Source organism: Ochlerotatus camptorhynchus, unplaced genomic scaffold, assembly GCF_037179485.1.
Source record: "Ochlerotatus camptorhynchus isolate MF236.1 unplaced genomic scaffold, CSIRO-AGI_Acam_v1.1 ptg000131l, whole genome shotgun sequence".
NCBI classification, from domain to species: Eukaryota; Metazoa; Arthropoda; class Insecta; order Diptera; family Culicidae; genus Ochlerotatus; species Ochlerotatus camptorhynchus.
This window is the reverse complement of record NW_027040621.1, coordinates 1,920,461-1,931,812: the sequence shown is the minus strand read 5'-3', so window position 1 is coordinate 1,931,812 and position 11,352 is coordinate 1,920,461.

Genomic DNA, 11,352 nt, shown 5'->3' with positions numbered 1-11,352 from the left:
GTTTCAAAAACTTTGGTTTCAAATGAAGAAAGAATTTTATGTTTGATTCGTCTATGAATAATGATGGCAACGCCACCACAGGGTCCATCAAGACGATCATTTCTATAAATCAAGTAGTTTGCGTCCTTCTTAACCTTATGGGCAGGTTTAAGGAACGTTTCAGTTATAACGGCAATATGCACGTTATGAACTCTTAAAAAGTTAAATAGCTCGTCTTCATTATCTTTAAGAGATCGAGCATTCCAATTTACAATATTTAATGCTTTAAAATCCATTACTGAATTTTAAAGTCATGACAATATTATTTGCACATTTTACTCCAGTTTGAATAGCATCAAACATGGAGTTAGATTTAAGCATATCAGAAATCATGTCAATTAATGAATTCTGTAAAAATTCCATTTTGGGGGCAGTAATGCTTCCTAAGTCAAAATTGTCAAAATTTCCGTTAGAACGTTGGTGAGTATTTTGATTTCTACCCGCTGCAATAGCAGCATAGGTAGCTCCATTAACTCGCTGAACATTGTTAGCAGCGAGGGGAGTAGGTACAGATGAAACATTTGAAGCAGGGGAGATATTTGTACCTACGGGTACGAATGTAGAATTTGTTCCTCGCTGACCGTTGTTAACAGCAGAAGAATTTGTACCTGGTCGGAAACGTGGAGCGTTTCCTACCTGACGGTTAGAACGAGATTGTAGGATCGCTTTGCGAGTCTTACATTCCCAAAAATTGGATTTGTGGTTTTCACCACAATTTGAACATTTAAATTTCTTAGGATCTTCCTTCACAGGACAGTCGTCCTTTGCGTGAGAGGAATCACCACAATTCATGCATTTAGCTGGCATGTAGCAATTTTTAGTTCCGTGACCCCATCCCTGGCACTTACGGCACTGGGTGAGGTTTTGGAAATTTCCTCCAGTCTTCCTGAAGTGTTCCCACTTCACTCGGACATGGAGCATAAGGCTAGCTTTTTCTAAGGCCTTAAGGTTGTTTAGTTCACTAGACTTGAAGTGAACTAAATAAAAATCATTAGAAATCCCGTTGCGCGAATCGCCAGGACGGGATTTCATTTTCATTTTGATTACTTGGAGTGGCACAACTCCAAGTAATTTTGCCAGTTCATCTTTGATCTGATCCAGGGATTCACCACTGGGCAGTCCTTTCATGACAACCTTGAACACACGTTCAGTTTTGGTGTCGTAAGTAAAAAATTTGTGCTTCTTCTCAGTAAGATACTTGAGAAGACATTTAAATCCGTCCAAGGTTTCAGCCAATACACGGCATTCACCCCGACGTCCAATTTGTAGTGAAAACTTAACTTTCACGAAATTCAAAAGTTCCATGCGAAGAGCATGGAAATCGGTAGTGGTTATCACAATAGGGGGAATCTTTTCCTTCTTGGCATTAAGCCGGGAAAGTTTACTAGAATTTTTCTTGGATGATGGATCATTCTCATCATCCGTGAGCAAATCAAATTGATTACTCAAATTAATTTCATCAGAAGGGGCGTCAATAGTTTGCCCCTTTCTTTTGCGTTTAGGCGCCATGGCGGCAGTAAATTTTTATCCAATTCGACTTCCAAGCAGATTACTATAAGAATCTGAAGGATCGAAGAGGAATTTTCCAAATCGATATCCAAGAAGGATTACCTCGGGTAGGGTCCAAACAAGGATCGAAGAGGAATAAGAGTTGGAACAAGGTAGAAAATTTTTACAGGTTGAGCACTGAAAAGTGCTGTTTAAATTTGTTGTAGCTTTAGGTAGTAGTAACACTTCCTTCAGCAAAAAGCAAATAGATCCGCACGGCAAGAGAGCACGATGCGGACTGATTTCAACGTTATTGCTTATCGCTTATTGTAAGACTAGATGAGACTGACCCTAATGGCTCAACCAAGACTCCCGGTCACATAACATATGTATATGTGGAACTCGGTCATCAAAAATCGACCCCATTTCAGTGATTTCAAGTGGTATAGAAAGACATCGACCTGTCAAATTGATTATACCAGCTGTAAAATGAGAAATTGGATCAAGGGGGTAGTCAATTCAATTAAAATAATTATAGCGTCGTTTATAATTCTCTGTCTACTTAGAACTTTTGAACTTATGTCTTGGTTTTTCCTTAACTATTTACGTTCTTTATTTATAACTATACAGCTAGCTCCTCACCTCACGTCACACAGCAAAAAAAAATATATTAATATATTGCAATCAAAAAAGTATGAATTTTTCGCCGATTTTGTATGCAATGACCTGCCACCCAACGATTAATCCTGAAATGTCATTGTAAACCATACGTATTGTTTTTCTGTAGTTATGGCAAAAAAGTGGGGAAACTGTACGCCAATACTTCTTCTTTTTTTTTCGTTAAACTTTTTTTAAATGTTTGGAGGCAATTGCATCATTCTTTGATTTCATTTTGGATTCGTAGGAGGAAAAATACGACCCCAAAAATTAGGAGTTAGCTGCATACATTTTGAAGTCCAAAGAGAAGCAACATCATTTTGCAACAAATGTCCCGGTTTATGCGGAAATTATGCAGTGTTTTGAGCTGACCATCGTTCTATTCGCAATAATTTCGCAAGTCGAGTGCTTATCGATACCTGTAATACTCAAGGATTCAATCCTCCATATGCTTCTCAGCTGCGGCCGAGGCTGCGGTCAATTGAGAATGTTTTGAGCAAAACATCAACTCCAATTGTTTTGCACTAAAAACATGGAAAGATTGATCGAAAAGACAAAGGAAGGGCGTTCCTAGCAAACTATTTTCGATCACTATGGCTAAGGTCTTAACCTGGGGCTCCCAGCTAGCTATCTCAAAGTTAACAGGAACGGCTATTAGAGATGAACTAGCCTTCAGCTAAAAATCTCTCAAATAAGGATTAAAAAAAAGGAACGGCTATATTTTCTAGCAACAATAAGCATTATTTACAGTAATCGTTTGAATCTATTTTACATATGATAAGTGTACCAGTACTGGCACTAGTGGTCTAGTTTTTGGCCCTAGGGCCATATTTGAAATAAATTTTAATGATTTTATTTGCGTAGATTTCTGCCAAAACATATGTTCTTACCTTGCATCGAAACAAATTTAGAAAAAAGTAGAAGGGTCTGTGCCTAGGGGCACGAACGGATGCTTGACGTAGGACCGCTAGTGGACGGAACAAATGTAAACATTTAGTTCTTTTAATTGATCAATCATCAATTATCTTAACTCTTTCCGTTTTTTATTTGTAAGCGTATCAAATTTGTGGTATTTATTTCAAAGAGAAAGTTGATGAAGAGAATCCAAGGGACTGTCAACTTGAGTATTTTCGATTCATCTACCCGACTTTAAAAGGTGTATTTTGATTTTTTGTTATTTATGAATTTTTAAGTGTTTATAGGAAAGTTTGAACATACTGAGAGGTAAGCATTTAAGTTTTAAGTTTAGTGCATTTTGGTATTCAAGTGTATTCAATTCACCCCTCACAGGATTTCCTTTCGAATTATATGAATGGGGCGGGGCGGAAAGTATCGTTTGTACAGAATATGTAAAAAAGGAGGGACTTCGAGCGATTGTACTCGTGAGAGCAAATTTTCTCACAAATTTGATTTTATTGGCTTTCTGGGGACTGAATATACACCCAAAGCGAATTATTCCCACTTCTATCAAATTCTTTATGGATTTTTAACACTTCCTACCAGCGTGTTCTGGAAAATGGTCGGACGATGATTAATCTCACCAATACATTCGGGCTTACACAAATCCAAACCTTCTATTGAGACCAGGTTGAGCCTTGATTGCTAGCTGCTTGCGGGAACTGATGACCTTGACAAATGTCCAAATAATATTCTTAACAAATTTATGGTGGTGCTGTAAAGGACCGTTTTGTAGTGATGGTTGAGTAATGCCGAGCTGGGCACGACTAGCGGTGGGACTTCTTCCTCCTTCTCTATGGTTGCTCGTATGAGCTCTGCAGCTCACTGCTTGCAGGCAGCCTTTCGTTGTTGTTGTTGTTGAAAGCACTCCTGCTGCTGCTGCTGCTGCTACTGCTGCTGCTGGACTGGACACCACCACTTACGGTGATTGAATGCGCACCGTACAGTGGGACCGCATCGAATTCGATTTTTAAGTCTGTGTTAGGGAGTGCGCTGTTTTCAGACATTCGGTGATAATTTTGATCACCATTGCAACAGTTGGACATTTGGTATTTTTCAAAAGTGACCTATTGAAAATTAATTAAGTGTTCATTTTAGCAGATTGGTAGATAAATTTCCAATCGTTTGGCTTGTTTAGAATTAAAATCTATCTACTATTGGTCGAAACCTGATCTCTTTTCGTAATGCTGTGCATTTTGGTTTTTGAAATTGCGTGGATTCTATAGATCCTGTCGAGACCTATCTAGCCCTGATGTATGTGTTAGTAGAGGGAAAAATGGAAACTTTGCGGGAGACACGTCATAACACTAGAAAGCAATTTTGTGAAATATGAAGTAAAACAAATCCAAGCTAGTTCTGCATGATGATTTTGTTTGATTTTATTTATTTGTAAAGTCGCCGGGAAATACCAGCTTGCGATTTGTTTTTTTATGATAACTCCTTACTTGAAAACAGGCAAAATCTCACAAACAGGCTGCTTTTTCATGGTATACAGTGTGATAATTCAATAATCAATAAATTATCTCAACATTTAGTGGCAAACCATTCAAAAATTTTGGTAAAATACTAAAATTCTATAATCCACATTAAATTTCATATGCAAGCGCCGATTGAAACAATCTTTTCGGCGTCACTACAAGGGTGGTTGATTAAACGAAAGAAACGAATCGTGCGGAATGAAAGCCGAGGAAAAACTAATTGCACCAATATATTCAGACCTACAATTCCACACCTTCTATAGACAGGTTGAGTCTTGATAGCTAGCTGCTTGCGGGAACTGATGACCTTGACCAATGTCCAAATAATACTCTTTAACAAATTTTTGGTGGCCCTGAAAAGGACCGTTTTGTAGTGATGGTTGAGTAATTCTGAGCTGGATGTTCAACACGGATGAGGCTGTCGAGCTGTATGTCGTTTGGAGCGAGGGTGACACGCATGGCATAGATGACCGACCCGCAGCGACTCACGAAGAGCTACTGGTTCCGATCCATAGCATAGCGGTGCAGCTTCTTCCTCCTTTGATGGCTGCTTATGTGGGCTCTGCAGCTCGCTGCTTGCAGGCAGCCTTTCGTTGTTACTGGAGAACAATTTTCAACGCCACACGCCGAAAGCACTGCTACTGCTGCCACTAATTTCGACGACCGAACACCGACACACAGTGGTCGTTGGGACCGTGTGGTTCTGAGTATGGCGATGAGTGTGTGCAAAATATTACGCAATTCCATCCTCCCTATTCGCACGCGTCCGAGGATCGAAGGCGAATGCCACTTCGACTTGTTTCGTCTACTTACTACTCTCTGACGACTGTGCTGGGGAAGCAGCATATGCATGTAGGTAATTGGTAGATTTGTTAGTTAATTCGACGCTTTTGGACAATGCTGGACATTTACCAGTTTTTCAATAGTTTCTTGTTGAAAATCAACATTCGGTAGCATTGTTATCGATGCGTAGCCATATTTCTGATCGATTGGTGATAAAATTATTGAAATTGGACCAGGGGCAGCTGAGTTATTAACGTTCAAAATCTTTCTTAATTTGTTACATGTTCCATTTTCGGTTTTCACAAAGTGTACCCCCATATAGAAATCAAAGACGTAGTCCTACGTCAAAAACCTTCGGTAAGCCCCCTGTAGAGCTGGTCGAAAAAAGAAAGGCCGCATTATCCGATGTCAATCATTCAAGGTCTGTAACAGCAGGCAGCTTGCTGGTGTTAGAAGCAGAAATGTTGTAAACATTGCTGCACAAGCTAATGACGACGTTGCGTATATACTCTTAAGTGAAATACGAACACCACCTTCCACATTCAACTGTGTAATACCAATAAGTCAGTTGGGCCAGACCTTGTATGATTGACATCGCGCATTACCCTGACAATATCTCTTTACTCTTATGGTAAAATCCCATCCGCAATCGTCAGTATGTGCGTGAAGTTTGGTGGACATTTCCTTACCTTTTCACTCCTATGAAAATCGCATAACATACTATTAAGCTTTGTGTGAAGAGATGGTGGCTCGCTGGTTCTATGATGCAGTGAAGAGATAAGACAAAGTCCGCTAGATTTCATGCAAATATCTTCAGATGCTTATGGGATTTTACCAAGGAGCAAAGAGTTGCAGGGTCGTCGTCAACGTCAATGCTTACTGAGCATGCAACCATATATCTGATTTTCTTTCATAAGAGCTAATGTCGCAAACGTAAACTTTTTCTGCGAATTTCCCGAGAATGAAAAACCACTCAAGTCACCTACACGTGTGTAGAGGGAGACTTCCCCTATCCGATGGAATTGGTGGCTTACATGGAATGACTTTGAACTACAAGAAATATACAAAAGAAGCCATTGTTTACGTTTTCGAACATCAAGTTGCGGCCAACTACTTTGGGGGAAACTATCAGCTTCTACTTAGTCCTTGCTCATTCCACGGTAGGCAAGGAGCCGGTCTGGCAGTAAAAGAAGGTACACCCTTTGAAAGACTTCAACTGCATGCTGATATCCAAGCAGTACCATAAGGCTGTATGTACCAATAGAAATGACACTGGTTTCAGTATACTTATCACCTAATGATAAGAATGCTGATGACAAACTTCGTAATTTGGTTGAGGAGCTTCCAAAGCCGATTGTTCTTCTAGGCGATTTGAATGCCCACCACTCTGCTTGGGGAAGCCGAATATCGCACAAAACAAACTCGGCTCAGAAAAGGGGCAACATAATCTTACAACTAGCAATTGATCAAGACATGGTAGTCTTGAACAACGGATCGCACACCCGTATTGACCCTGCTTCAGGATACACACAAGCTCTCGATGTTTCTATCTGCACCGCTTCGATTGCCAATAAATTTACATGGAAAATAATCTCGGATTATGGAGACAGCGATCACTTTCCAATTCTGATTGATATCCCCGGCATTCCGACTGAACCCAGATTTCGTAAAAAATGGATCTACGACCATGCAGACTGGTAACGATATGAGGAATTATGTAGCAGAACTCGGAGCCCTCAGGAGTCCTTCACCGTAGAACAATTCACCCACCTCATCACTTCCGCCGCTGAAGCTAGTATCCCTAGGACCAGTGGAAAAGTGGGAGTAAAAGCCGTCCCTTGGTGGAATCCCGAAGTAGGAAAAGCAGTGAAACATCGTAGGAAGAAATTACGTACACTTCGGCGAATTAGCAACGACGATCCCCGGAAAGTTGAAGCACTCCAAGCTTTTCAAGCTGCCCGCTCATTATGTCGTAAGATGATCTGTGAAGCAAAGCAGGGAAGTTGGGAAAACTTTGTAAAAACCATAAATCCCAATAGTCCTAGCAGTCAAATATGGGCCCGAGTCAATCAACTACAGGGGAAAAGAAAAAACAACTCGATAACTCTGAAGCTCCCACGAGGAGTCACCAACGATGCACGAATAGTAGCTGACGCGCTTGCAGACGAATATCAAAGAAAATCATCTGACGAAAATTACACAGAAAAGTTTCGAAGGACAAAACTAACGGAAAAGCATGTAACATCAAAAACTTTACGCCCGAAGAACCATAAACGGTACAACGAAGAATTTTCGATAGATGAATTGATGTGGGCCCTAGATCGACGAGGAGGCTCCTCCATTGGGAATGATAACATCGGTTATCCTCTTCTACAACGCCTACCATTCTCAGCGAAGTTGTCGCTTTTGCAGTTGTACAATCAAGTATGGACAAGTGGCGCATTCCCAGATGAGTGGAAAGAAGGCATAGTTATTCCAATTCCAAAACTTTTTCTGCGAATTTCCCGAGAATGAAAAACCACTCAAGTCACCTACACGTGTGTAGAGGGAGACTTCCCCTATCCGATGGAATTGGTGGCTTACATGGAATGACTTTGAACTACAAGAAATATACGAAAGAAGCCATTGTTTACGTTTTCGACATTGGTCCTTATGAATGCACAGTGTCGATATCACGACAATTTTGTTTTGACAGATCGATGGCCAACTATACCAGTTATACCACTGAGGCAACACAAGAAAGTTATTTTGCATGCAGTTCTACATATGTAATGTGCTTCCGGGTAACTAGCTCAGCAGCATGGGAGACCCCTGAACTGTGTCACAGGGCCGGCATGTTACTGGGTAATTCGGAGGGGCTACGTGGAGCAAAGTGTGCAGAAACTGTGGGATTTCTATAGTGCTGGTGAAATTAATTTAAAGCTAAAAGCACAGACAAACAGACATAACACATTGAATATTTCTCACTGCGAAACATCGTCGCTAAAACATTACCGCCATCTGTTGAGTGTGTAGTCCGCTGAACAGATGACGGTAGTGTGTAAACGTCAAATGCAAGAGAATCAACCATGCGCGCCACAGGTGGCGGTACTACCAACTAAGATATTTTTAAATTGACCTTTAAATGCTTGTTCGATGAACAGCTTGCGAGTGTTATGTCTGCTTGTCTGTGCTAAAAGTGTGGGTGGAAAAAGACTATTAATTAATTAAACTGGAATTATGGTGTGGATTTTGAGTTTTTTGGGCTATTGTGGGGTGTGTTCTATGGGTTTCTGCTGCTTTGGTACGTACCGGTGGTGTTTGCTGGACGATGGCGAGCGCTCGCGGATGGTGCTTTTGTTGAGGCCGATGTTGTTTGACCGCGATGGCGGTCCGTGGCTTTATCAGTCCGTCAACAATGGCGGATCGGTGGCTTCTTGATTGGTCTGGAAGATGGCTCCTGGTGACTGGAGCTGTGGTCACAAAAAAGACGGATTGGAAGGCTGGGGTTTGCACGTTGCGATGGCGGTTCGCAACCAGGGATTGTAGCGAAGCCTTTTCTGGGTCAACGGCGTCGCCCTTCGTTGGCAAATATCGGCTGACTGTGACAAGGCCATGTTGGTCGAGCCGAGAAGGGTCTTCCTCCTTTTCAATTAGGACTGCGTCCGAGGATTCTCTCCTGTCTGGCGTTTATCAAGCCGGAGAGTGGAAGGTCCTTGACTTTTAGACCAAGACAGTCGTGACTGATTGGTCGAAACGTGCCGATCGTGAGGATCTGTACGTGGAACATAAAAAGGTCCTGAACGAACTCCAGGAATAGAAAATTTTCGTTCACTGCACTTTGAAGTACTTTTTTCGTTTTACTTTTGTACTTTAGACTTACTATCCACTCACGTCTTGTAAGCACGAACGCCGGTTTACTTCTCAACAATGGTTGCCTATCCCAGATATCAAAAGCCCGCCTTTTCCAATCCAGTTTTCCATTCGTTCCTTATTTCCTCCATTTTCCCTCCTTGTAGCTGCCCGAGCAAAGTCCAGCATCAAAATGACAGCTAATTGAAATCAAGTTTTGATATCAACATCAAACTGAAATCATAATTTGATTTCAGTTTACGCAATGGACATATTTGATACCAAATTTTGTTTCGATTTTGCCGTACATTTGCTTTCAAAAATATGTTGTTGCGGGGTTGTTTTCATTGCCTTAGCATAACATCAAATTGAATACTTGTTTTGCTATCAGCAGGAAAAATTGATACCAAATTTAGTTTTGAGTTTGCTTTCACTGATAGCAGAAATAGTTTTCAATGTGATGTCACAGCAAGATTTGTTTGCTTTCAATTTTGATATTTTAACCGTTAAAACAGCCAAAACGACAGCAACCTGAGTAATCATTATCAGCGAAATCACAACATCAAATTTAGATTTCAATTTGATCTCAGACTTTGCTCGGGTGTACCACCCATCCATACCATCTCCTTCTCCTATTCAGTTTTCCTACCACAGTTAATCACAACACCCTTTCGATCCTATCTCGCCCCATTAGAGTTATAAAAATATCAATTTCAACATAATCCTACTAACACAAATTTATATATATTTCCGTTACTACAATTTTATCATCAATCCTACTAATCCTGACACTAAAAACGGTCTACACTGATTGACGACAAATAAATAAATAAATAAATAAATTCAAAAAACACTACAGTTTCGTAAAACAACATGCACAAATTAAAATCTAGGACATTGTAACTAAACGGTTACAATTGTGTGCTCTCAACATAGTGTTCTAAATGCAAATTGAGAGCTTTCGATGTCTGTACCATTTTTTGCATTTAGTGAAATTGTGTAGCAAGTACAATCATACTCTATGCCCAGGAAAGTCGCGAAATTTTCCAACCCTAAAAATTTCTATGACTCCTACCCTGTACCGTCTAATAATGAGGGATTTTGGGTTCAACGAAAACAGTATCCCCGTCTTTGTATCGCGTTAGGATGCATGCACTCGACTCATACGATGAGTCTTGAAGTGTTGGCAGGCATGTTGCCACTCTCTGACCGGTTTTCGGAATTGTCCCTCAGGCTCCTCACCCGTTGTGAAGTTATGAGCCCACTGGTAATAGAAAACTTTGAGAAGCTTCTCGAGCTAATTCCTCAAACTCTTTTTATGTAATTGTACTACGTGTAAATAACACAGGATGTCAGCCCTTCCCAGTATAATCCTCATCGTGTATGCTTCTCCGACTTCGGCAATTCTGTTAGTTCCATGATTGCTCCGTCATTATACTCTTCAAAGTTTGGCCAAGTTGATTCCGCAAGATCGTTCTTCACAGATGGATCACTAATAGGGGCGTCCGCTGGTTTTGGTATTTATAACGAGTTTCATAGCGCCTTTCGAATGCTTCATGCTCCTTGTTCCGTATATGTTGCTGAGCTGGCGGCAATACATTATACGCTAGAAACTATCGCCTCACTTGCACCAGATCATTATTTTATTTTACGGATGGTCTCAGTTCTGTTGAGGCTATTCGGCTATTTTCTCATGAAAATACGAAAGCTTTAAAGTGTTTTATCTTTAAGATCTTTTGTCATCACCTTTGCATGGGTCCCATCTCACTTGCTAAAGTGGACGCTATGGAAGGCGATATTTTTACGAGCGTCAAATCGCCTAAGTACAATGCATTTTTCTTCATTTATCGTCAACAGTCACTCGCCAGTTGGCAAAATAAATGGAGTGAAGGGAGTTTGGCACGATGGCTATACTCGATCATCCCTAAGGTGTCGAAGAGTCCTTGGTTCAAGGGGTTGGAGGTGGGTCGAGACTTGATACGTCTGATGTCTCGCCTCATGTCCAATCACAAACGCTCACTTGTTCCGTGTTGGGCTGGGAGACAGCAAGCTCTGTGAATGTGGACAAGGTTACCAAGACGCAGATCACATTTTTTGGTCATGTGCTGAGCACGGTGGA